The 23866-nt window shown below is 39.3% G+C and overlaps 1 pseudogene; it reads right to left on the bottom strand.

Moving 5' to 3' along the window:
- Positions 1-4239: 4239 nt before the first annotated feature.
- On the bottom strand, positions 4240-21353 carry LOC122753529 (annotated as a pseudogene).
- Positions 21354-23866: the final 2513 nt, after the last annotated feature.

The raw sequence follows: 23866 nt of genomic DNA, 5'->3' as shown, positions 1-23866 counted from the left end.
CACAATCTGATGTGCTACCAGCCTAGGAGTCATCCTCAGCTTCTCACCCTCACCCTTGTATGTCCAATCTGTTGCCAGGGCCTATGAATTCCACCTTTGTAGCATCTCTCCAACACACCCTCACCTTTTCTCTCCTTTGACTGCCACCTCCCTGGCACAGAGCCCATCTCTTCATGATGTCACCTGCTGGTGACTTCCTGCCACAGATCTCTTGGTACTCCAATCCAGCCACCAAAATGATTTTCCCAAAGAAGTCCTACCATGTCACACACATACCCCCATTCAATAAACTACAGTGGCTGCCAGTCCCTTCCAGAATGAAATGCAAAATGCTTGTGTTTGGCATTCAAAGCCCTTCATAATAACCCAGCCCCATCCTACCTTTCCAGTTTTCTTAACACCTGACTCCCCAACACATATTTTTCCATCCAGTAGCACTGCCTTCCTTCCTGTTCCACTAACAAGACCCACTGACTAGCCTTAGTCTCTACTAAAATCCTGGGGGCCGTCTCTAGTGGTCCTGATGTATATCTTGCCACTGGACCCAAATAGGCAGGAAGGAGTGAGGTTGGTGACTTGCACAAGCCTTCCTCACTTCAATTCACTTGAAATTCATGACATCACCTCCCTAATGCCATGGTCCTCTTCCAGAACTTAAAAAGGACAAACAAGTTCTCTGGGGGGCACAGCTCTTCCTTCTGGTCACTGAGTTTTGAAACTTTGACATTATTCTTGGCTCTTTACTGTCACCCCACATAAACTAATCAATTACCAAGTGGGTGGTTGCCCTGCCATTCTGACTCACCAACATGAAACTTTCTCTACTCTGCCATAGAAACTTCCTTCTGGAAGCTCGGTACACTCCTGGACTATTCATATTGAAGTACCCACCTTCCCTGTGGTCTCACTTTCTGATTGGCTGGCTCCTTCCAGAACCTCCGATTTAAGGAAGAGGTCAAGGATGTCTCCATCCCCCTCCAGGATGCATTATTGCTTCACTATCCCAGGACTTTTTAATGACCTCATTCCAAATACTTTCTTCCCTCCCTTTTCCAGCTCCTTTTCATGTTGTCTCCTAGCCCCCCCCCCAAATGTAAGCTTGTTGACGGCAAGGATTGTCTTTTGGCTTATATTTCTCTTCCCAGTGCTTCACACCATAGCTGGCACCACAGTAAGTGCTTAAATAGACTGGCCATCTCAGACCAGCCATTGAATGCTATGCCTTAGTTTCCTCATCTGCAAAGTACGGATAAGAAATAACAGCTCCTTTGCTGACTGCAAAAGATAGAAAAAGATGCCGGAAAAGCCCCTATTGGTACATGAACGACTTAGGAGCACGTGGAGGTCTTTCCTAATCCCACCCTCCCCCTCAGAAATATTAATTTGCTGTGTACGGACTTCTCTGCAGGCCATGGGATGTCTCCTTTTGCCCTTGTATTTACAACTCCTAGTGCATGTCAGTCGCCTAATAAATGCTTACTGGATGATTGCCTCGAAACCCAAAACATGACTAATGTGGAATGCTTAACATGATTGTACTGTATAATCTATCTCAGATTGCTTGCTATCTTGGGGAGGAGGGAGGGAAGGGAGCAAGGGAAAAACATTGGAACTCAAAATCTTACAAAAATGAATGTTGAAAACTATCTTTACATATAATTAGGAAAATATAAGATACTATTGTAACAATTGGAGTGACACCACCTGCTGGAGAGTTCCTGTAGGAAAACTCTGCCATGAGGAGGCGTCTGAGGGCAAGCCATGTGGCTTGGGAGGACAGTTCCTTGGCATCAGGAAGTGATGTTTGCTCATGGGTACTGTCTATCAAAGCTATCAGCCAATTAGCTTGGAGCTGTGTGTGTGGGGACAGGACATTTCCAGTTTTCACAGGAGGCTTGTGGGAGGAAGAAGGGATGGTTCTCTCTCTCTCTCTCTCTCTCTCTCTCTCTCTCTCTCTCTCTCTCTCTCTCTCTCTCTCTCTCTCTCTCTCTCTCTCTCTCATCAGGACCTCGTGGGGAGGGGAGCTAGAAATGCTGGCTCTCTGAGATAGATAGCTGTAGGCATCTAGGCCTCTTTCTCTCTCTTCACCAAATTCTTATTCTACTTAATAAGTGCTTAAAAGGGGGCAGCTAGGTGTCACAGTGGATAGAGAGCACCGGCCCTGGAGTCAGGAGTACCTGAGTAACTGTGTGACCCTGGGCAAGTCACTTAACCCCAATTGCCTCACTAAAAAAAAAAAAGCTTAAAAGTCTAAACTCTTGCTAAAGCTTATAATTTATTGGTGGCCACTCAGATAATTTAGACAGTATAGCTAGATAGCAACTTTACACTATTAAAAAGGAAAAAAGAAAAAGAAACTTAAGAACCATGTTTGAGATACTACTACATTTTTTAAAAAAATGTTTTCTTTATATTGAATCAGCACTGAATTTCTGGTATAAATTCCACTTGGTGACAATGTATACTTTTTGTAATATGTTGCTGTAATCTTTTAGCTATTATTTTATTTAGGATTTTTGCATCAATATGTATAAGTGGAATTGGTCTATAGTCGTTTCTGCTTTTGTCTTCCTGGCTTAGGTCTTGGCACCAAATGTGTTTCTTTACTTATTATTCCAAATAATTTATTTAATATTAGGATTAGTTGATCTTTAAATATTTGGTAAAATTCAGTAGTAAATCCATCTGGTCCTGGTCCTTTTTCCATAGGAAGCTCATTTATGGACTGTTCAATTTCTTTATTCTAATAAAAGGTTTATTCATATATTTAATTTCCTCTTTTGCTAATTTAGCAAGTTTATACTTTTGTAATTATTCTTCCATTTTCTTTAAATTGTTAATTTTGTTGGCATATAGGTGGACAAAGTAACTCCTAATAATTGCATTAATTTCATCATTTTGATGCCTACCTGTTCATATAGTGGATCTTGTCTTTTTTAAACAGATCATAATGAAAATAGCATAATAGGTAACACTGTGGACCTTTAGAGTGATGATATATGCTCTTTCATCTCCCTGATGAGACAGTCTAAACTCAGTTCTTCAGAGAAAGTTGTTTAATCTGTAGTTAGCTACTTATTTTCCTGATAAATATCCAATGTGATGTGTCTGGTGTGGTGTCCTTGACTTCTATGGTCTGCATTCTGCAGTGATATGAAAAATAACACACACATAATATTTTTTCCAATAGAAAAAATTCATTATTTTTAGTGTTGTATTTGCCTTTTTAATTTTTGATACTGGTGGTTTCCTTTTCTTTCCCTTAAAAAAATCATATTAACCAATGGTTTATCTATTATATTGCTTTTCCCATAAAACCAGTTCCTAGTTTTATTGATTCAATGGATTTCTTACATTCAATTTTATTAATTTCATGACATTTACCTTTCAGGATTTTGAATTTTATGTTTAATATATGTATGTACATATTATAATTATAATTTGTTCTTTTTCTATTTTTAGTTGCATACCCAATTCATTGATTTGCTCTTTTTCTAGTTTATTGATGTAAGCATTTAGAGACAAATTTTCCTCTGATTCCTGCTTTTGCTGTATCCCACAAGTTTTAGTATGTTGTCTTATTATTATCATTTTCTTTAATACAATTATCTGTTGTGTGTTTTGACACATTCATTCTTTGAGATTAGATTTTTGGTCTCCAATTGATTTTTTTAATCTGTGTTTCCACGGTACTTTATGAAATATCATTTTTATTGCATTATTATCTAAAAAGGATGCATTTTTCTGCATTTGACAATAAGACTTGTGGGAAACCACAAAATTGCCCTAAATTGCCCCAGTTTTTGTACCCTTGGTCAAACAACTCTGATTTCTTCCCTTATTGAAGTGAGTCCTTTTCCTTATTCTGAAGATATTCTCTTTTTAAGACCATCCAGATGTCTTCTTTCATGTGATCCTGAAGTTTATGAGCCTGTTGCCTTCTTTTATTGTTTTGCAATGTGGTAGGTTGGCATGAATTAGTTTCCCTTATCTCACCATTCTGTTACAGTCAGACAAAAAATTTAACGTATACCAGTGACCTTGATGTTCCAGAAAAAGGCACATTTCTAAGGTTCTTTTTAGCATGAATTCCAGGATGAGAGGATAAAAGATGATCTCTGGCTGAATGTCCTCACACAGTGAGTTCATAGATACCCAGAGGGAATTTTCTGCTGTCTAAGCTCTGTACCCCATTTCAATGCCTTTCCTCATTCATATCAATGATAAGATTCCTATCTCCTATGAACTCTCTGCTGAAAAAAAAGGGATGACTTTAGTTTTACCACAGTGATTATATTCATAAGTTTTCTCTCCACTGTGGATTCTCTCATGTAAAGCAAGACTGGCTTTCCGCTTGAAAGTCTTTCCACATTGATTACATTCTTAAGGTTTCTCCCCAGTGTGGATTCTCTCATGTAAAGCAAGATGGCCCTTTTGTGTGAAAGTCTTTCCACACTGATTACATTCATAATGTTTTTCTCCAGTGTGGATTCTCTCATGTAAAGCAAGAGTGGAGCTCCTTATGAAAGTCTTTCCACATTGATTACATTCATAAGGTTTCTCTCCAGTGTGGATCCTCTGAGTAAAAGCCTTTCCACACTGATTACATTCATAAGGTTTCTCTCCAGTGTGAACTCTCTGATGTCAAACAAGATTAGAGCTACATCTGAAAGCTTTTCCACATTGATTACATTCATAAGGTTTCTTTCCGGTGTGGATTCTCTGATGTTGAACAAGATTGGAGCTGCATCTGAAAGCCTTTCCACACTGGTTATATTCATAAGGTTTCTCTCCAGTGTGGATTCTTTGATGTTCAGCAAGATAAGAGCTCTGAACAAAAGCCTTTCCACATTGGTTATATTCATAAGGTTTCTCTCCAGTGTGAATTCTCTGATGTTGAACAAGATTGGAGCTGGATCTTAAAGCCTTTCCACACTGATTACATTCATAAGGTTTCTCTCCAGTGTGGATTCTCTGTTGTTCAGCACAGGTTTCTCTCCAAGTCAAGTCACAGGGACCATCACTCATGGATTTTTGCTTGTGAGTTTCTTTCACAGAAAGGCTTAGCTCTGCCAGAGTCTCTTTCATTTTAAGTGTGATCTCACCTTCTGAAAGAAACCAATAATAAAACATTTGTACACAGACACATACAAACATATGTAATTATATCCCCTTTATTCTAGGGGTAGGATATAAACTAAATTACATTCTATTTCTCTGGGCAAAAAGAAAATTCCTCAAACTTAAATGAGCAGAATAAATCATTTGAAAATGCCATTAACTCACATCCAAAGGAAGATTTAATTTACAAAGAGCTTCACACATAACCACACTGGATCCTCTGACAACCTGTGACATAGGCAGGGTTAACATTCTCATGACATTCACAATTTAGGTTATGAGTTTAGATTGGCTGAATGATTTAATCCAAATCCCAGCAGTTAAGACTAGATCTCAAACCCTGTGATTGGGAATTCTCTGTTGATAGTACCAGAAATTGTTTTTACTTTCAATCTTTCCTTCTTACTTTCACTTTTCTTGCCTGCACTTTTAATCCTTTCTTCATAGATATCATGCCATTTGGTGCACATATATTAAATATTCACATAATTTCGTATCATTATATCATATCTGTAAGAATAATGTAATTTCCCTGGTGGTCACTTTCAATTTCTTTTTTTTTCTGTTGCACTATCTGAGATTACATGCTGAAAATGGCAGTGCTGTTTTTTGTACTTACCTGAGGCATAAAAGATTTCATTTTGGCTTACTACTCTTTTGGGACAGTCATAACTTATTCATTTTTAACAACTTATCTTTAAATGACCCTGCTGACTAAAAATCAAGAAAATCTTTGGAATAGACAGAATTTTTAAAAATGTTCAGCATTTCCCATGTCTGGAAATATATGTCTCATATAGGAACTTGAGTCCATCATCCTTTGGCGAGGAAGTAGATAGCATGCTTCATGATTAGTCCTCTTGCAGCTTTTCCCATTCAGTCCTTCACTAACCCCTTGGAGCTTTGAGACAGTGGTCCAAGGGATTTCAGCTAAAATTTTTTAAATAATACCTTAAGCAATGAATAATAGATCAATTGGTTTACAAAGTTATTTTTCCCCCTCTGGGACAATAAATGTGTGCATGTTTTAAACATAAAAGGTTTTTTTTTTTTTCCCCCATGGGCAGCTAGGTGGCACATTGGATAAAGCACCGGCCCTGGAGGACTTGAGTTCAAATCTGGCCTCAGGCACTTGACACTTACTAGCTGTGTGACCCTGGGCAAGTCACTTAACCTGCACTGCCCCACCAAAAAAAAAAAAAAAAAAGGTTTCTTCCTGCAGTGATTCCAAACTGTCATGATCAGGTATATGCTGCTTTGGGGAATCATGCAGTGAGTACATCAAACTCTGACTGCTTCTAAGTGCAACATATCCTTTTGGTGCCTCAACTTGATATCCAATTGTTTCCAAACTTCCAGGAAGTATGGACATTCATGTGCAAATAAATAGTCACAGGCATGTACAGGTCCACATGGGCTGTCTGTAACTGGACTAGAATAGTTGTCATTCCTGGATTCTCTTGTAATCACATCTCATAAAAGCCATACTCACCAAATTAAATTAAATCACTTGGGTTTGCATTATTGCTGGAAAGGTGGCTGGGTATTTGAAAACTATGATTGTCAGGCATGCACAGTAGAGGCCAAACTATCATGGACCCCCACAAGTGTTCTTTAACCACAGACATTAAATTGCCACTCGTTGTCATGCTAAGGTTGTTTCTGATTTGAACTTATCCCTCTGCTTATGTTATTTTGCTATCTGGGGACTTTTTGAAGTAATTGGTTGGCAACATAGGTTAGTAGAGTTTCATTGAAAGTATAGCTGACTTGTCAGTAATTAAAAAAAAAAACACAGGATTATTATAAGAAGGGAACTGAAAGGCCACAGAGGCACTTCCTTTTACAGATATGGAAACTGAAGCAGTTCAGCAATAGACCCAGGAAGGCACTGCTAAAAAATCTTAAAGAGAATCCCAAGTCATGTCTTCCTGCCCCCAAACCTAGCACTTGCTTCTTTATAACTTTACTCATGTAAATCTTTTTTTCTCCTTGAATACACTATACTTGCCACTTGTTCACAAACTCTTCACAGAATTTTCTGTATAAGATATATCACTTAATTCTGATAATAAAACTTCTCATCGCCCTCTTTCTCCTTCACAGATCTTTCTGGTAGAAGCCTCTTGTAATCATAACTCTCATATACCTGCTTTCACTTCACTAACCTAGACTGTGGCTTCTCAGGCCTTCTTGCTCCGATATCTATGTTGCTTCCCTATGCTCAAAATAAGAGATCACATCTTCTCTGGGAACTTGAAGCCCTGGGCAGGGAAATCAGTTAGGAATGAGGATGGAGAGAAATTTGAAATTTAGTTGTCTTTAGGGAAAGCGGTATGGATAGAGAGCTCCTCCATTATGTTCACACATATGAGTCTATACTCACCCATTAGCGCTTTTAATGGAAGAAACCCAAAATAGGATGTGCCATATTATTGTGACATACAACCTGTTCTCAGAAACAGCCAAGTCCCCATCTGCCCCCCTGCCTCAAATCCAATTACGCTTCATTCTGGAAGAAACTCCTAACCTCGAAACTTGGTAAAAAAAATTGTGTCAGATCAGACTCAAGCCTCAGCAATGGGGACCTGGAGGAATTATCTTTTGCCTTGTTTCTCACTCGTGAAATCTATATAATCCTTGTGTATTATTCATTTGGGCAGTATTTGCCTCTTTGGGTAAGATTCTCCTGTTGGAAAACTCAATAAAACGTGGTTGGTCCCAGTTATGTGTCTTGTCATCCACAGGGGTATGCAAGTAAGGACCACATGATGGTTCCCATGACTTTGGAAATACAGTTTCCATAGCATTTCTTTTGGGGAGCTTTGAGGACAGCTCAGGGAGAAGATCATAGAACAAGTCTGGTGTTGGGGGCAGCTAGGTGGGGCAGTGGAAAAAGCACCAGCCCTGTATTCAGGAGGACCTGAGTTCAAATCAGGCCTCAGACACTTTACACTTCCCAGCTGTGTGACCCTGGGAAAGTCACTGAACCCTCATTGCCCTGCAAAAAAGAAATTGGTCTTGGTGTGCCATCTTCATAAATAGATGTACTCCATAGTGTCCATTCTGTAGAAACTAGAGGCAGCTGGAGATAGCCCTGGGCCTGGAGTCAGGAATGCCTGAGTTTAAATCCAGCCTCAAACTGTTGCTAGCTATGTGCCCCTGGACAAGTTACTTAACCTTTGCTTGCTCGGTTTTCTCAACTGTCAAATGGGGATAATAATATCATCTGACGTTAAAGGTTATGGAGAGGATGAAAGACATAATATTGTAAAGAAAGTACTTAGCACAGCACCTGGCAAATAGTAGGTGAAAATAAATGCTTAATCCCTTCCCTTCCTTTCCCACCATCTATGCTTTCATTTTAGGGCAAGAGCAAATAAGATTAAGGAAAAACTTGGTACCATAGGGATAACTAGGGGATATGAGCTACAACATTATGCTTGTTCAAAAGAATATTCCAAATATTACACCCTCCCCAAAGAGGAAGGGGTTGAAGGAAAAGCTGTCTGAGCAGTTTTCAGAGCAGGCAAAAGTCATGTTCAGGTAGAGAAAAGAATTTCAGAGATCACGTCCATGTCAGAGACTCTTCAATATTGATTTGATCTTTGACCTTAAGCTACGTAGAATTGGCAAAATATAGCTGTAGGAGCAAAGAAAACCCTTAGGTTACTATTACACAGTACAAAGACCTTGTGATAGGAGAACTAGACAGCAGGAAGACCCTCTCTCTTAGACATGGGAGACCATCATTTCCCCCTTTCTAATAACTGGTATTTGGGGCAGCTAGATGGCACAGGAGATACACTGCCTTGCATAGAGTTAGGAAGACTTGTCTTCCTGAGTTCATATCTGGCCTCAGATACTTACTAGCTATGTGACCCTGGGCAAGTCACTTAATCCTGTTGGCCTCAGTTTCCTCATCTACAAAACAGATTGGAGAAGGAAATGGCAAACTGCTTCAGTATCTTTGCCAAGAAAACCCCAAATGGGGTTGTGAAGATGTAGATACAACTGAAATGACTGAATAACAACAACAACTGATAAATCCTTCAAACCCTGCATACTAGGGAATGAAGATAAAGACTCAGAGTTGCCAGGGGAAGTGTTCCTTACCCAAGGAAAGCAAGTTCTGGGCATTCTCCAGCATGACCTCCTTGTACAACTCCTTCTGAGGATGGTCCAAGTGGCCCCATTCCTCCTGCGTGAAGTCCACAACCACATCCTTGAATGTCACCAACTCCTAAACCATCAAAAGTCATAGAACACATTGCTTAAAGACCCTTCAGTGTTAAATGGTCTCACCCTCATCAACTTATAGAAGGAAACTGAAAAACAGAGATCAGCCCAAAGTGTCAGAGTTAATGCATAGTCATTAAGAGCCCAATTGAATTTTTTTCATCAACATTTATTTTATTTCCAGTTACATGTAAAGTTAGTCTTCAACATTCATTTCCATAAGATTTAGAGTTCCAAATTTTTCTCCCTCTCTCCCTTTCCTCCCCCCTCCTCAAGATCACAATCAGGTTATATATGTACAATCCACAAGTGTTCTTTTTATCAGTTCTTTCTAGAGGGGTGCATAGTAAGCTTCCTCATTAGTTCCTTGGGATTGCCTTGGATCATTGCATTGCTGAGAGCAGTTAAGTCATTCACAATTGCTCACTGAACAATACTGCTGTCACTATGCACAATGTCCTCCCAGCTCTGCTCACTTCACTATACATCAATGTTCATGAGTCTTTCCAGGTTTTGGGGGGATCATCCTGTTTGTCATTTCCTGTAGCACAAGACCATTCCACTACAATCATATAACACAGCTTTTTCCATCATTCCTCAATTGATGGACATTCCCTTGATTCTCAATTCTTAGCCTCCACCAAGAGTTGCTATAAATATTTTTTGTACAATTTTCCCCCCTTTTCTCTTTTTCAGGATTACTATTGTTAACTGTTTCCCTTCTATCCTATTCCCTTCCCTATGATATTTATTCTATCATCCATCTTCTTTCATCCTATCACTCTTGAAAAGGGATTTGCTTCTGTCTGTCCCCTCCCCCACTCTGCCTTTCCTTCTTTTGCCCCTCTCTCTTTATCCCCTTCCCCTCCTATTTTCCTGCAGGGTTATAGAGATTACTCCACCCAATTGAGTGTGTACATTAGTCCCTCCTTGAGCCAATTCTAATGAGATTGAGGTCTTTGAGCCAATTCTGATGAGTGTTGGGCTCATTTGCTGCCCAGATTAAATAGATTACTCCACCCAGTTCAGTGTGTCTGTTAGTCCCTCCTTGAGGCAGCTCTGATGAGTTTAAGGTCTTTGAGCCTTTTCTGATGAGTGTAAAATTCATTTACTGCCCTGCTCCTCTTCCATCTCTTCCCCCACTCCATAAGCCTTTTCCTGTTTCTTTCATGTAGGATTTTGCTTCTGCCCTTCCCCCTCCCCCAGTGAATTCCCTTCACCCTTCAATTTAACCCTAAAAATGTTATCATCTAGCTAAGTGACAGAGTATACAAATCATCACCCCTGGACCCAGGGGAATCCCAGCCAAAACCTGGCCTCAGACACAAGACAGTCACCCACTGTATGACCCCAGGCATGTCCCCCAGCTCCATTTCTTTTATGCTTCTCTAGGGTCTTGTATTTGAAAGTCTTTTTCATTAAAGTCCCATTTTTTCCACTGAAAGATAATGCTGAGTTTTGCTGGGTAGGTGATTCTTGGTTATAATCCCATTTCCTTTGCCCTTTGGAATATCATATTCCATGCCCTCTGGTCCTTTAATGTAGAAGCTGCTAGATCTTGTGCTATCCTTACTGGGGCTCCACAGTACTTGAATTCTTTCTTTTTGGCAGCTTGCAATTTTCTCCTTGACCTGAGAGCTCTGGAATTTGGCTATAATATTCCTAGGAGTTTTCTTTTTGGGATCTCTTTCTGGAGGTAATCGGTGGATTCTTTCAATTTCTATTTTAGCTTCTTCTTCTAGAATTTCAGGGAAATTTTCCCTGAGAATATCTTGGAAGATGGTGTCTAAGCTCTTTCCTTGATCATGGTTTTCAGGTAGACCAATAATTTTCAAATTTTCTCTCCTGGACCTATCTTCCAGGTCAGCAGTTTTCCCCAGAAGATATTTCACATTGCCCTCTATTTTTTTTATTCATTTGGATTTGCTTTATTGTGTCTTGGTTTCTCATAAAGTCACTGGCTTCCATTTGTTCGATCCTAATTCTTAGGCAATTATTTTCATCAGAGAGCTTTTGTACCTCCTTTTCCATTTGGCCAATTTGACTTTTCAAGCTGTTGGCTTTTTTCTCCTGTCTTTCCTGCATCACCCTCATTTCTCTTTCCATTTTTTCCTCTACCTCTCTAACTTTATCTTCAAAGTCCTTTTTGAGCACCTCTATGGCCTGAGACCAATTCATATTTTTCTTGGAAGCTTCAGATATAGGGGCCCTGATGTTGACATCTTCCTCTGAGGGTGCCTTGTTACTGAAGAAACTTTCTGTGGACCTCACCTTTCTCTGTCGGCTCATCTTGCTTTTCTTTTACTTGACTTTTAGCTCCTTAAAGTGGAGCACTGTTTCCAGGCTGCAGTATCCCAAGCTTAAGAAGTCCCAGGTGGTATGATTTAAAGAGAATCAGGTTCTTCACTCATCTGGCCTGTTCCCTGGACCTTATATGACCCCAGACCAACTTGCTAATCAACCAGCTTTGTGTGTTGTGGTTGTTAGCTCCGATGAGCCTGTGCCCCTCTCCCACCTGGGCAACTGCTACTCAAGCCTACCTCCTGGTTCTCAGCAGGAGTGTAAAATACAAGTTCTGCCTTAGCACCAGCATAGACCCCTGTAGTCTCTCCCCTGCCCAGGGCTCAGCCCTCTCACCAGACTGTGAGCTTAGTTCTAGACGACACTGGTGGTTCAGCTGATTCAGAGCCTCTGGGGGTCTGCTTCTCGGGTGAGGCCTTCCTGGGATTGGATCTGTGTCAGGGTGACTGTGGGGTTGGGCTCAACTCCTGTATTAGCACAGCAGCTCCCTCCTTCTGACCTTCCAAGCCGTTCTTGGTTAGAAGATGATTTCAGCACATTCTTCTGTGAGTTTTGCTGCTCTGGGCATTTTCCTGTGGTGTTATTTGGGTGTTTTTTTGGAGCGATCATGTCATGAGTTCAGGAGCTCACTCCAAAATTGTTTTTTTAATCCAAGCCTCTATGATGATTAAAAATATGAGAGACATAGTTTCTGGGTAACTGAATAATTTTTATTAATAGGCTGGCAGGTTATTAATAAAAAGGATGGTCAGTGGTTGTCTCTCTCAGACCAAAGACCCCAATTGAATTTTGAGAAAAGCATTTTTAATGTCAGTTGGATCTCTGGGGTAGAAAGAGAGTGATGTGAAATTTCATTCTTTTTGGAACTGATTTGAGATATATCTTATACTGAAAATTCTGTGAAGAGTTTGTGTGAGAAACTGGCAAGTTCAGTGTTTTCTGGAGAAAAAAAGAGATTTACATGAGTACTTAAAAGAGAACAAAGTTAAATGAAAATATCTAGTTTATTTCCTGAGAGGCTGGAGTAAAATCTTATCTAGAAGAAAACATGAAAAGGATTCTAAAGAGATATTCATCAGAATATGGACTGCACTGAGTGGAATGAGATATTTTTGAGCCAAGTGAGAGTTATCTGCTGTTACACTGAGGACTTGAGGTCACTCTGGGTGTAATGCACCATAGTCTTGTGCCTTTGCTTTAGGAAAATTGCCTTCATTTGTCTATGGCATATAATTCTTTAATTATAATAGTTACATAGAAATAAGATTAACTATAATGGAGGAAAGAGAATTCCTTCATTGATTAAAATAGCAATATTTCATTAACTTGGGCTTAATTTAAGCTAATTCATAAGAAAAACTTTGCCAATTTCTTTATGATAAATAAATGATATAAAGGTATCCCTAGAACTCTAAAACCTTGGAGAATCAAAAGAATGAGTTAAGAGGCCTTCTTATGGATCATATATGGGAGAAGTTGGCCAGATCTGAGGATACCCTGATACTTGGGAGGTATCATATACATTTCCAGCTATCACATGCACAAATTTATATTTCTCCAATGCATTTGGAATCAGATGGTCTTCCATTTCATTCCCCCCACCCCATTTCCATAAGGATATAATTCACTTTATCAGAGATTCTGATATTTGAAAACAATTTTCCATCCTGTGCATAAAGTTGCTGTTTCATTTTTCATCACTATGGATTCTTCTTTTTTTTTTTTTTGTGAGGCAATGAGGGTTAAGTGACTTTCCCAGGGTCACACAGCTAGTACGTGTCAAGTGTCTGAGGCCGAATTTGAACTCAGGTCCTCCTGAATCCAGGGCCAGTGCTTTATCCACTGTATCACCTAGCTGCCCCACTATGGATTCTTCTTTAGAGCATCTGCTTTCTTGTCTTTTTGTAAGCCATGTTTTCACTTTTACTTCCTTTATTCTATTTTAATTTTGAACAATTGAGGGATTTATTGCTCTTTAAACATTTTAAAATAATTAACATTTATTTAAAATTTTGAGCTCCAAATTCTATCCCTTCTTCCCTCCCCAACCCCCCTGCCCCCAGGCTATAAGCAATCAGTTATAGGTTATACATGTGCAATTATTTAAAACATTACCATATTAATCATTTTTTACAGGAAAAAAGAAAGTGAAAAACAGCATGCTTCAGTCTGTGTTCAATCAATATCAGGTCTTTCTTTGGAGGTATACTTCATCATTAGTCCTTTGGGATTGTCTTGGATCATTGTATCACTGAGAGATTTACTGCTCTTTTACACTTTGAGATTTCCAAGATTTTATAAATCTCTTCTTTTCTCTAAGGTCTCTTGAGTCACTCTTCTTGTATAGTATTTATAGTGTGAGTTCTCACTAAAGGAAGGCAGGCCTTTTATTGATGGTATTGAATATTAAAATATAGGGTAATCCACTGATTACAGGGCATTGTCAGTTTCAATAGCATGATACAGAAATCAACCCAGAAACAAAAAGCAGTTTAGCAATTTCAGTTATAACAAGTATGGAGGAAATACAGAAGCATCATGATAAGATTGCAGGATTCCAAAAAAGGGTTTGGCAAGGATGAGGATGCCCAGATGTTATCATAAGATAGGGACTTACTATCCTGAGGGAAAAGAAGTCACAAGGTAGGGTCTTTTATCTGCTAGCTATCTGGGTTCATTTTGGAGTTCAGTTGAAGGACATTTTTCTCCTATCAATCCTATTAATCCAGAGTTTCATAAAAATACTTTTGGATAATAAGGTACCTCCATCAAATCCAGGTGATCCATATATTCATGTTAACAATGGATAACTGGTATTTATTTGATTCCCTCATTGACTCTAATGGACTCACACCTAACAGAAGCTATTCCAAATCTTTTTCTTTCTTAAGCTTCCTACATCTATCCTTCACCACCATGGGGACTGGGGTGGGTTGGGGTGGGGAATAAACTTCAAACCTTTTTTTTTTTTTTAAAGAAAAAGCTCATCACAGGCGTCTTATTTCTCACCTGGTCCTACTTCTTTCAGACTTCTCTGATTGACTTCTCTACCATGCCCTAAATTGGGTACGATCTCTCCACCCCAATCACTTTTCATTCTTCTTTTTGTGTGTTCTTTCTCTGTTATATGGCCAGGGACTTGAGGCTGAGGGAACAAAAACCCTAGAATCTGCTCTCGAAAGGCTCCCCAAAGAAAACAAAAGAGAACAATAGCTTGAGAATGCAAATACAAAAAAAAAAAAAGGACAACCTAGAAGAAAAACAAAGATCATTAACATTAAGAGAAAATCTGCCCACTCAGAAGCAAAACATATTGAATTCAAAGACACGATGTCCAGACAAGATAAGGATCATAGGGCTCCCAGAAGAGCACCACTGTATAAAAAACATTGACACAATCATGAAGGAAATAATCAAAGAGATTTGGCCAGAACTTCTGAGCACAGAAAATTAAATTCCAACGGAAAGAATTCAGATCACCTCTAGAAAATATCCAAGGCTACAAACTCCAAGATGGTAGTGGTTATATTTAACAATTCAATTCAGAAACAAAGTCCTTCAGGCATTTAGGAAAAAGATGATTGAATACAATGGAAAGGACACTGGAACAATGCAAACTATAACTAATGCAAACCCAGTACAAATGAGGAGGCAATGGAAAAATGTGTTCCAGAGAGCAGTGAAGCTCAGGATGCAGCTTGGGATGACCCTTCCTGCAGATAAATGTGAATGTAATAATGCAGGGGAAAAAAGGTAGTCATTCAGTAATAAAGAGGAGTCCAGAATATTTTAGGAAGAAAACCAGAATCTAAGAGATTATTTGTTTCTTAAACACACCAAACAATAGAAATGGAGGAGTAAATAAATGCAGACAACAGATACAGAGTAACAGAATGTAGGAGACTTCTTTCTAAAAGTACACAAGAAGACAAGGATGAATGTGGAGGTAACAGTGAAGAGGATATTATAGGGGTATTAGAGATAGAATCTTGGGACATCCTGCTTCTTTTGTCAGACTACATTACAACATGAGAAGATGCATGAGGAGGGGGGAGGAAGAGGAGGATAGGGAGAAGAGAATGATATGCTAAGGTCATATCAGGTACTAAAAGTTTTCAATTCCATATATGTTTATTAAATACCTACTATGTGCCAGGCATTCTATTAAGCACTGGAGATGCAAAAAGTGGTAAAAGACAGTCCCTACCCTCAAGGTGTTTACAATCTAATGGGGGAGAGATAATATGTAACAAATATATACAAAGCAAGTTAAGTACATGAAAAATAGGAAATAATTAAGAGAGGGAAGGAACAAGAATTAAGAGGGGTTAAAGAAGGCTTCCTGTAGAAAGTTTTTAGTTTTTAACTGGAACTTGAAAGAAGGCAGGAGGTCAGTGGTCTGAACTGAGAATGATGAGTATTCCAGATATGGGGGACAGCCATTGAAAATTCCCAGACTGTACCTCTCCTTATATCATACCACCATGGAAGAACTGAAAACTTACAAAATCCTGAAGTATCTCTAAAAATAGCTACACAAACCCCCTGAAGCTTGGGATAGTGCTTCCTACACACTGAAAGCAGTGCCCCACATTAACAAAGAGTTAAAAGTCAAGAAATAGGCTGGGGGAAATGAGCAAACAAAAAAAAATCTGACAACAAAAAGTTACTATAGTGCCAAGGAAGATCAAAATATACCCTTAGAAGAAGATAACAAAGTCAAAACTCCTACATCCAAAGCTTCCAAGAAAAATATGAATTGGTCTCAGGCTATAAAACCTCTCAAAAAGGACTTTGAAAATAAAGTAAGAGAGGTAGAGGGAAAAATTGGAAGAGAAATGAGAGTAATTAAAGAAAATCATGGAAAAAAAGGAGACACACAAAAAAATACTGAATAAAATACCACCTTAAAAAACAGACTAGGCCAAATGGTGAAAGAGGTACAGAAAGCCAATGAGAAAAAGAATGGCTTGAAAAGCCAAATTAGCCAATTGGAAGAAGAGGTACAAAAGCTCTCTGAAGAAAATGATTCCTTAAAAATTAGGATTGGGTAAATGGAAGCTAATGAATTTATAATAAATCAAGAAACAAACAAACCCAAAAGAATGAAAAAAAAATAGAAGGTAATGTAAAATATCTCACTGGAAAAACAACTAACCTGGAAAATAGATCCAGGAGAATTTGAAAATTATTGGGCTACCAGAAAGCCATAATTCTATCCCCCCCCCCCGAAAAAAAAAAGCCTAGACATAATATTCCAAGAAATTGTCAGGGAAAATTGCCCTGATATTCTAGAATCACAAGGTAAAATGGAAATTGAAAGAACCCACCAACCACCTTTTGAAAGAGATCCCCAAAAGAAAACTCCCAGGACTATTATAGCTAAATTCCAGAACTTCCAGGTCAAGGAGAAAATATTGCAAGCAGCCAGAAAGAAGCAATTCAAGAATTGTGGAGTCACAGTCATAAGAACACAAGATTTGACAGCTTCTACATTAAAGGATGGGAGGGCTTGAAATATGATATTCTGGAGGGCAAAGAAACTAGGCTTACAACCAAGAATCACCTACCTAGCCAAACTTTGTATAATCCTTCAGGGGAAAAAGTGGGTATTCAATGAAAGAGAGGACTGTCAAGCATTCTTGATGAAAAGACCTGAACTAAATAGAAAATTTGACTTTCAAATACAAGACTCAAGACAAGCATAAAAAGGCAAACAGGAAAAAGGAATCATAAGGGATATTAAAAGGTTAAACTATTTATATTTCTACATGGGAAGATACTTGTAACTGATAAGGACTTTATCATTTTTTGGGCAGCTGTATAGAGTATATTTAGACAGAGGGCACAGGTGTGAATGGAATGTGAAGGGATGATATCTTAAAAAAAATAGAATTAATGGGTGAGAGAGGAATGCACTGGGAGAAGGAAAAGGAGAGGTGGAATGGGATAAATTATCTCATATAAAAGAAGCAAGAAAAAGCTTTTCCAGTGGAGGAGAAGATGAGGAAGGTACTGGGGAGTGAGTGAACCTTACTCTCATCAGAATTAGCTCAAAGAAGGGCAGCTAGGTGGTGCAATGGATAAAGTACTGGCTGTGGATTCAGGAAGTCCTGAGTTCAATTCTGGACTCAGACACTTGACACTTAATAGCTATGTGACCCTGGGCAAGTTACTTAACCCTCATTGCCCCACAAAAAAACCAGAACGAAACAAACCAAAAAAACAAATGAAAAAAAAAAGAATTGGCACAAAGAGGGAATAATATACATATTCAATTGGATATAGAAATCTATCTTATCCTGCAGAAAAGTAGGACAGGAAGGGGATGGGGGGTGACGTAAGGGAAGGCAGACTGGGGGAGGGGGTAGTCAAAAGGAAAACACTTTTGAGGAGGGACAGGGTGAAAGGAGATACATAATAGAGTAAATGGCATGGGGAGGGAATAGGATGGAGAGAAATTAGCACAGTTAGCAATAGTAACTGAAAAAAATTTTTGAAGTCTTTCTGATAAAGTTTTCATTTCTCAAACATATAGAGAACTGAGTCAAATTTATTAAAATAAGAGTCACTCCCCAGTTGATAAATAATCAAATTATATGAAAAGTTTTCAGATGAAATAATCAAAGCTATCTAGAGCCACATTGAAAAAAAATGCTCTTACTCACTATTGATTAGAAAGATGCAAGTCAAAACAATTCTGGAGTACTACCTCATACCTGTTGGATTGGATAATAGAACAGCACAGGAAAATGACAAATGTTGTAGGGGATATGGGGGAAATGAAACATTAATGCACTGTTGGTGGAATTGTAAACCGATTCAACCATTCTGTAGAACAATTTGGAACTATGGCCAAAGGGCTATAAAACCATGCATACTCTTTGACCTAGGAATACCACTACTAAGTCAGTATCCAAAAAGAGATAAAAAATAAAAAGTTAAATCCCCTTTCTGGTAGGGATGGGTCACCACACATCGATCTAAGCTAATTGGTTAGCATCATTCAGCTCCTTTGATTGACATGACTTGGGGAGAGGTCTAGAGATCTTCTTCCCCTAGCTAATCAGAAGGATCAATCCGCATCACTTTTGCAAAGTTGAAGGCTCATCCCAGGCTGGTTTCTAGGAAGGGGAAGAGAGCTGCTAACACTAACAGGTCTGGGTTTCTCCTAGAACTTTATTATTTTTTTAAATTAATAAAGTATTTTATTTTTTTCCGTTACATGTAAAGATAGTTCTCAACTTTTGTTTATACAAGCTTTACAATTTCAGATTTTTCTCCCGCCCTCCCCTCCCTCCCCCCTCCCCTAGACAGCAGGTAATCTGATATAGGTTACATATATATATATATATATATATATATATATATATATATATATATATATATATATATATATATATATATATACACACACACACACACACACACACACACACACACATAATAACATCAATCTTATTTCTGCATTAGTCATGTTATAAGAGAAAAAATCAGAGCAATGATGAAAAACCTCAAAATAGAAAAAAACAACAGCATCAAAAACAAAAGAAATAGTATGGTTCATTTGGCATCTATACTCTGCAGTTCTTTTTTTTTTTTTTCTTGGATATGGAGATCCTCTTCTATCACGAGTTCCCTGGAACTCTTCTGCGCCATTGCTTTGGTGAGAAGTATATAGTCCATCACAGTAGACCAACACTCAATGTTGATGATACTGTGTACAATGTTCTTCTGGTTCTGCTCATCTCACTCATCATCAGCTCACGCAAGACCCTCCAGGTTTTTCTAAACTCCTCCTGCTCATCATTTCTTACAGCACAATAGTATTCCATTGTATTCATATACCACAACTTGTCCAGCCATTTCCCAATTGATGGGCACCCCCTCAACTTCCAATTCCTTGCCACTACGTAAAGAGCAGCTATAAATATTTTTGTACATGTGGGTCCCTTTCCCCTTTCCATGATTTCTTTGGGAAAAAGACCCAAAAGTGGTATTGCTGGGTCAAAGGGTATGCACAGCTTTATCGCCCTTTGGGCATAATTCCAAATTGCTCTCCAGAATGGCTGGATCATAGAACTTCATTATTAATAATTATATTCTTACAGATGTTAAAATTGCTTTTATATGTAATTGGGGAAAAAATAAAACTCTACATAAAAAAAGAAAAGAAAATGCTCAGACTGAGAGAGGCCAGGAATCCAATATCTCTGAATCAAAGAATATGTGTTGGGGTAAGCTGTCAGAAGACTGGAAGGGTAGGAGAGGGCTAGGTTATACAGGACTTTGAATGCCAAACACAACATTTCACATTTGATCCTGGAAGCTAAAGGGAACCCCTGGAGTTAATTGAGTAGGGCAGTGACATGATCAGAAAGGCCTTGTAGGAAAATCACTCTCATGGCTGAGGGGAGAGTGGCTCCTAGTGGGGAGAAGATTGAGGGAATCAGACCTCCCAGTAGGCTATCTTAATAGCTCAGTTGTGAGGGGGTGTGGGCCTTCACCAGGATGCTGGTAGTGTCAGAGGAGAGAAAGGAGCTCATTTGAGAGATGACATTGACAAGGTTTGGTACTATATTTGATTATGTGGGGTAAGTGAAACTGTGGAGTTGAGGATGACTCCTAGGTGGTGAGTCTGAGGAACTGGGGGGATAGTGTTGCTCTCAATAGTAATATGGAAAGTAGGAGGGTGGAAACATCTTGCCTTGGGGGAAGATAGCTAGTTCAGTTTTGGACAAGTTGAGTTTTAAGATGTCTATTAGTCATCTTGTTTGAGATGTCTGTAAGGAAATTAGAGATCTAACACTGATGGAGGATACCAAAAGGGTTAACAGATAAAATAATCAGCTAAAAGAGAAATTAAGGTTTGCGTTCTTATCAACAGTACAGTAACAGAGGGTTTGTGTCCCTATCAATCATCACTACCAACAGAAGCCTGAGGAGACAGTAACCAGGGACTATTAACCATTAATAGCCATTAATATTCCTAGATGACAGAAAACAGAAACTGTACCTAAAACCAGATCTTAAAGAGATATCCTAAACAGAGAGACCCTTGGGGTCTGACAAGTTTAAGCGTGTCTTTATGATGTGAGATTTAAAATTTGATATAAGAGCATTAAACTACCCCTTTAACTTTTCCCCTATATATCTCCCAGACCAGTAAGAAAAGAAGCCTCTGAGCTTTAATCAGAGAGGGATTAGCTTTTTTTTTTTTTTTTTTTTTTTGTGGGGCAATGGGGGTTAAGTGACTTGCCCAGGGTCACACAGCTAGTAAGTGTCAAGTGTCTGAGGCTGGATTTGAACTCAGGAACTCCTGAATCCAGGGCTGCTGCTTTATCCACTGCGCCACCTAGCCACCTAGCCACCCCCGGGATTAGCTTTTATTGTTTGGGAATTAATTAGCCAACAAACAGATGATACTGATTAGGGAAATAGGAAAGTAGAAATACAAATGAATAATCTTAGATCTAAGTTTAGTCTATATTCTTTTATAAAACTCACCGAATCCCAAAACTGCCTGCCAGGCTCAGAACCAGAGCTGATCACCAGAATGCGCCGCCAAGCTGGAGAGTGCGAGACTGAGCGAGCCAACTTCCGTTCTACCCTCTGTTTTCAAGTTGGCATCCCGGAAGTACCTCGTGCTTGTTCACGCTCTCCCGGGCAGCAGCAGGTGCACAGCTGTTCATTATGGTCTCCTCCCAAAAAGGGGCGGTCCTTCAAAAGCCACTTTACCACATTGAACATGCACAGAAGGACCAAATGTGTCCTTAGGTTCACCTTATGACATTTAACCCCCCAAAACACATCCCTAGTGAGAAAGGTACCTGCCTTGGAAGACATCTTAGGACCCCAAGAATTCCAAAATAGGATGTGAACCTCCTACAAGGAAGAGATTAAGATAATGAGTGGTTTGTCATTTCCTTCTCCAACTCATTTTACAGATGAGAAAACTGAGGCAAGCAGGGTGAAGTGACTTGACCAGGGTCACACAGCTAATAAGTGTCTAAAGTCAGATTTGAACTTAAAGTGAGTCTTTTTGACTCCAGGAGGAGCACTCTATCTACTGTGTCACCTAGCTTCCTGAGATTAAGATAATGAGGAAGTAACCCACTTTTCTCACTATAAATATAACCATTTTTCCTCTCCCTATTTGAGACACCTTTCTCCTTTGGGTGCTTCTCTCTGTGGCCACCAGTCTTCTAGTAAAACTTGGGAAACTGAGTCACTGAGTTTTGTAATTTTTTGGGATGCATCATGATCAATTTGATCAATTAAATCCATCTCCTACTTCAACACTTAAAATCCAGAAGAAAGATTGGGGTGAGAAAGGTAGATTTGAGAAAAGAGAGACCAGGTGAGTAGACAGGCTATGAATCAGAGAATGAGAATCTAGGTAAAACAGAAAGAAAAGATGGATAACAAAGAGTGACAGAAATCATTGTTGGAAAGGGGCACAAAAATTTAAAAATGAACAGAACTAGTTGAAAAGGAAGAGTAGAAGCAGAATCTACATGATGGAGACAAAAAAAGGAGGGGGAAGAAATGCAGAATGAGATGAAAGCAGGAGAGATGAGCAAATTTCTGGAGAAACTAGAATTAAAAGATTTATGGCTTCTTCTAAATGGGACAACAAAGGAATATACATTTTTCTTTGCACCATATTGTGGTAAGATTATTGGAATTTGGCTGACTGATTGGATGAGCCACACCTGGCCTTCCCTGAAGTGATGTATGCTGCTGATGTCACACAGGCAGTTTTGAAGAACCTCCCCTTTTGGGGGAGGAAGGTTAAACTCTTGCTGAGGGGAGTTTGCTCTCTTCTGGAGTCACTTTCCTCCCAGTAGCGTGAGCAGCAGAGTCCTTTGGGCCCTGGCTATAAGCTGTTTTTTCCATTGAAGCTACAGAACCCAGGTGGTGAGTTAACATAAAAGCCCTGCTTTCTTTTGAATTAGCTGAACTGGAAGTGAGTTTGGGGATTGAGTAGAATGATCTGCCCTACTCCTTCCAGGCCTCCAAACTTCACCTGAGGGCTATATTCCATCTGGGCCATGGCCCACCAGGCTATGAGAGCTCCTCCTCTCTCATCTCTCCAGCACTTCCCTCCCTCCCACACCTTGCTCTGGAACTCAGACCCGCCCCCTCCCCAAACCCCCTTCTGAGCAGAAAGACTGCCAGGATAAAACTTGGGCACCAGACTAAGTGAAAGTAGGGGGGGCTGTACTTTGAGGTCTTGGTGTCAAATGGCTCTTGGGAAAATTAGGATTCTATGTACCATTTGTAACTGTAAATCCAGATTGGATTTGATTGAGTTTCTCATAATCTAAATTAAAATGCTGGCTCATCAAAAGCCAGTTGTGTTCTCCCATAGTGATAACTGGGATGATTTTCCCTTACATCATATGTTAATGAAATATACTTAAAATTGATCAATAAGATAATATGTTTAGGAGCTCTAACAATAAGGATTAAGTAATTGGATCAGAATTACTATAGAGAGATGAACAGAATGATTTTTTCATGTAAGATAATTCAGAAATGCACTGAACTGAATTGATGTCATTTGATTAGCAATTTTGTTTCATGTTTCAATCTGTAACATTATTTTTTATTATTATGCTTCCCCTCTGCCCCAGCCCTCTTCCTTCTCTATGGGGTCTATAGTACCTAGTCATCCCATCTCTAATCCATGGTTGCATGAGTAATGCTCTCTGCTTCTCCCCCTCCCCATCCCCTTCCCCGTTCTGCCTCCCTTTCCCATCCTATTCCCTTATATTTAAGCCACTCTGTGCCTCTATATCACTCTGAACATTTCACTGCTTGCACAGAGGTGCCTTGTTCAATTGTTCCTGCTGCCCCGTTTCATGCTGTGATCTTTCCCAGCAAGTAGCCAAAGACCCATGTGTGATTGCCCCCATTTCATTAATTATCAATTTACATGGATCCTGGGATGAAGGCAGGATAACAATCTCTAACCAGGAGCTGGGGATGAGGAAACAGGATACCTAGGGCCTTATCAAGGAAGTCCGAAACCTGAGAAAGTGTAACCTGCTGTTAAATTGGGCATGGTGTTCTGGGGTATTTGGGATGTGATTGGGAATCTGGATAAGATCCAGAGGTAGGGAACCTAGGCAGTAGGTCAGCTAAAGAGGGAGACATGTTCCTGATGGCCACAGAAGATGCTCAGCAGGAGGTAAGAAGT

Source organism: Dromiciops gliroides, chromosome 4, assembly GCF_019393635.1.
Source record: "Dromiciops gliroides isolate mDroGli1 chromosome 4, mDroGli1.pri, whole genome shotgun sequence".
NCBI lineage: Eukaryota > Metazoa > Chordata > Mammalia > Microbiotheria > Microbiotheriidae > Dromiciops > Dromiciops gliroides.
Note: the sequence above shows the minus strand (reverse complement) of the source record. Positions and strands in the feature narration are given on the sequence as shown.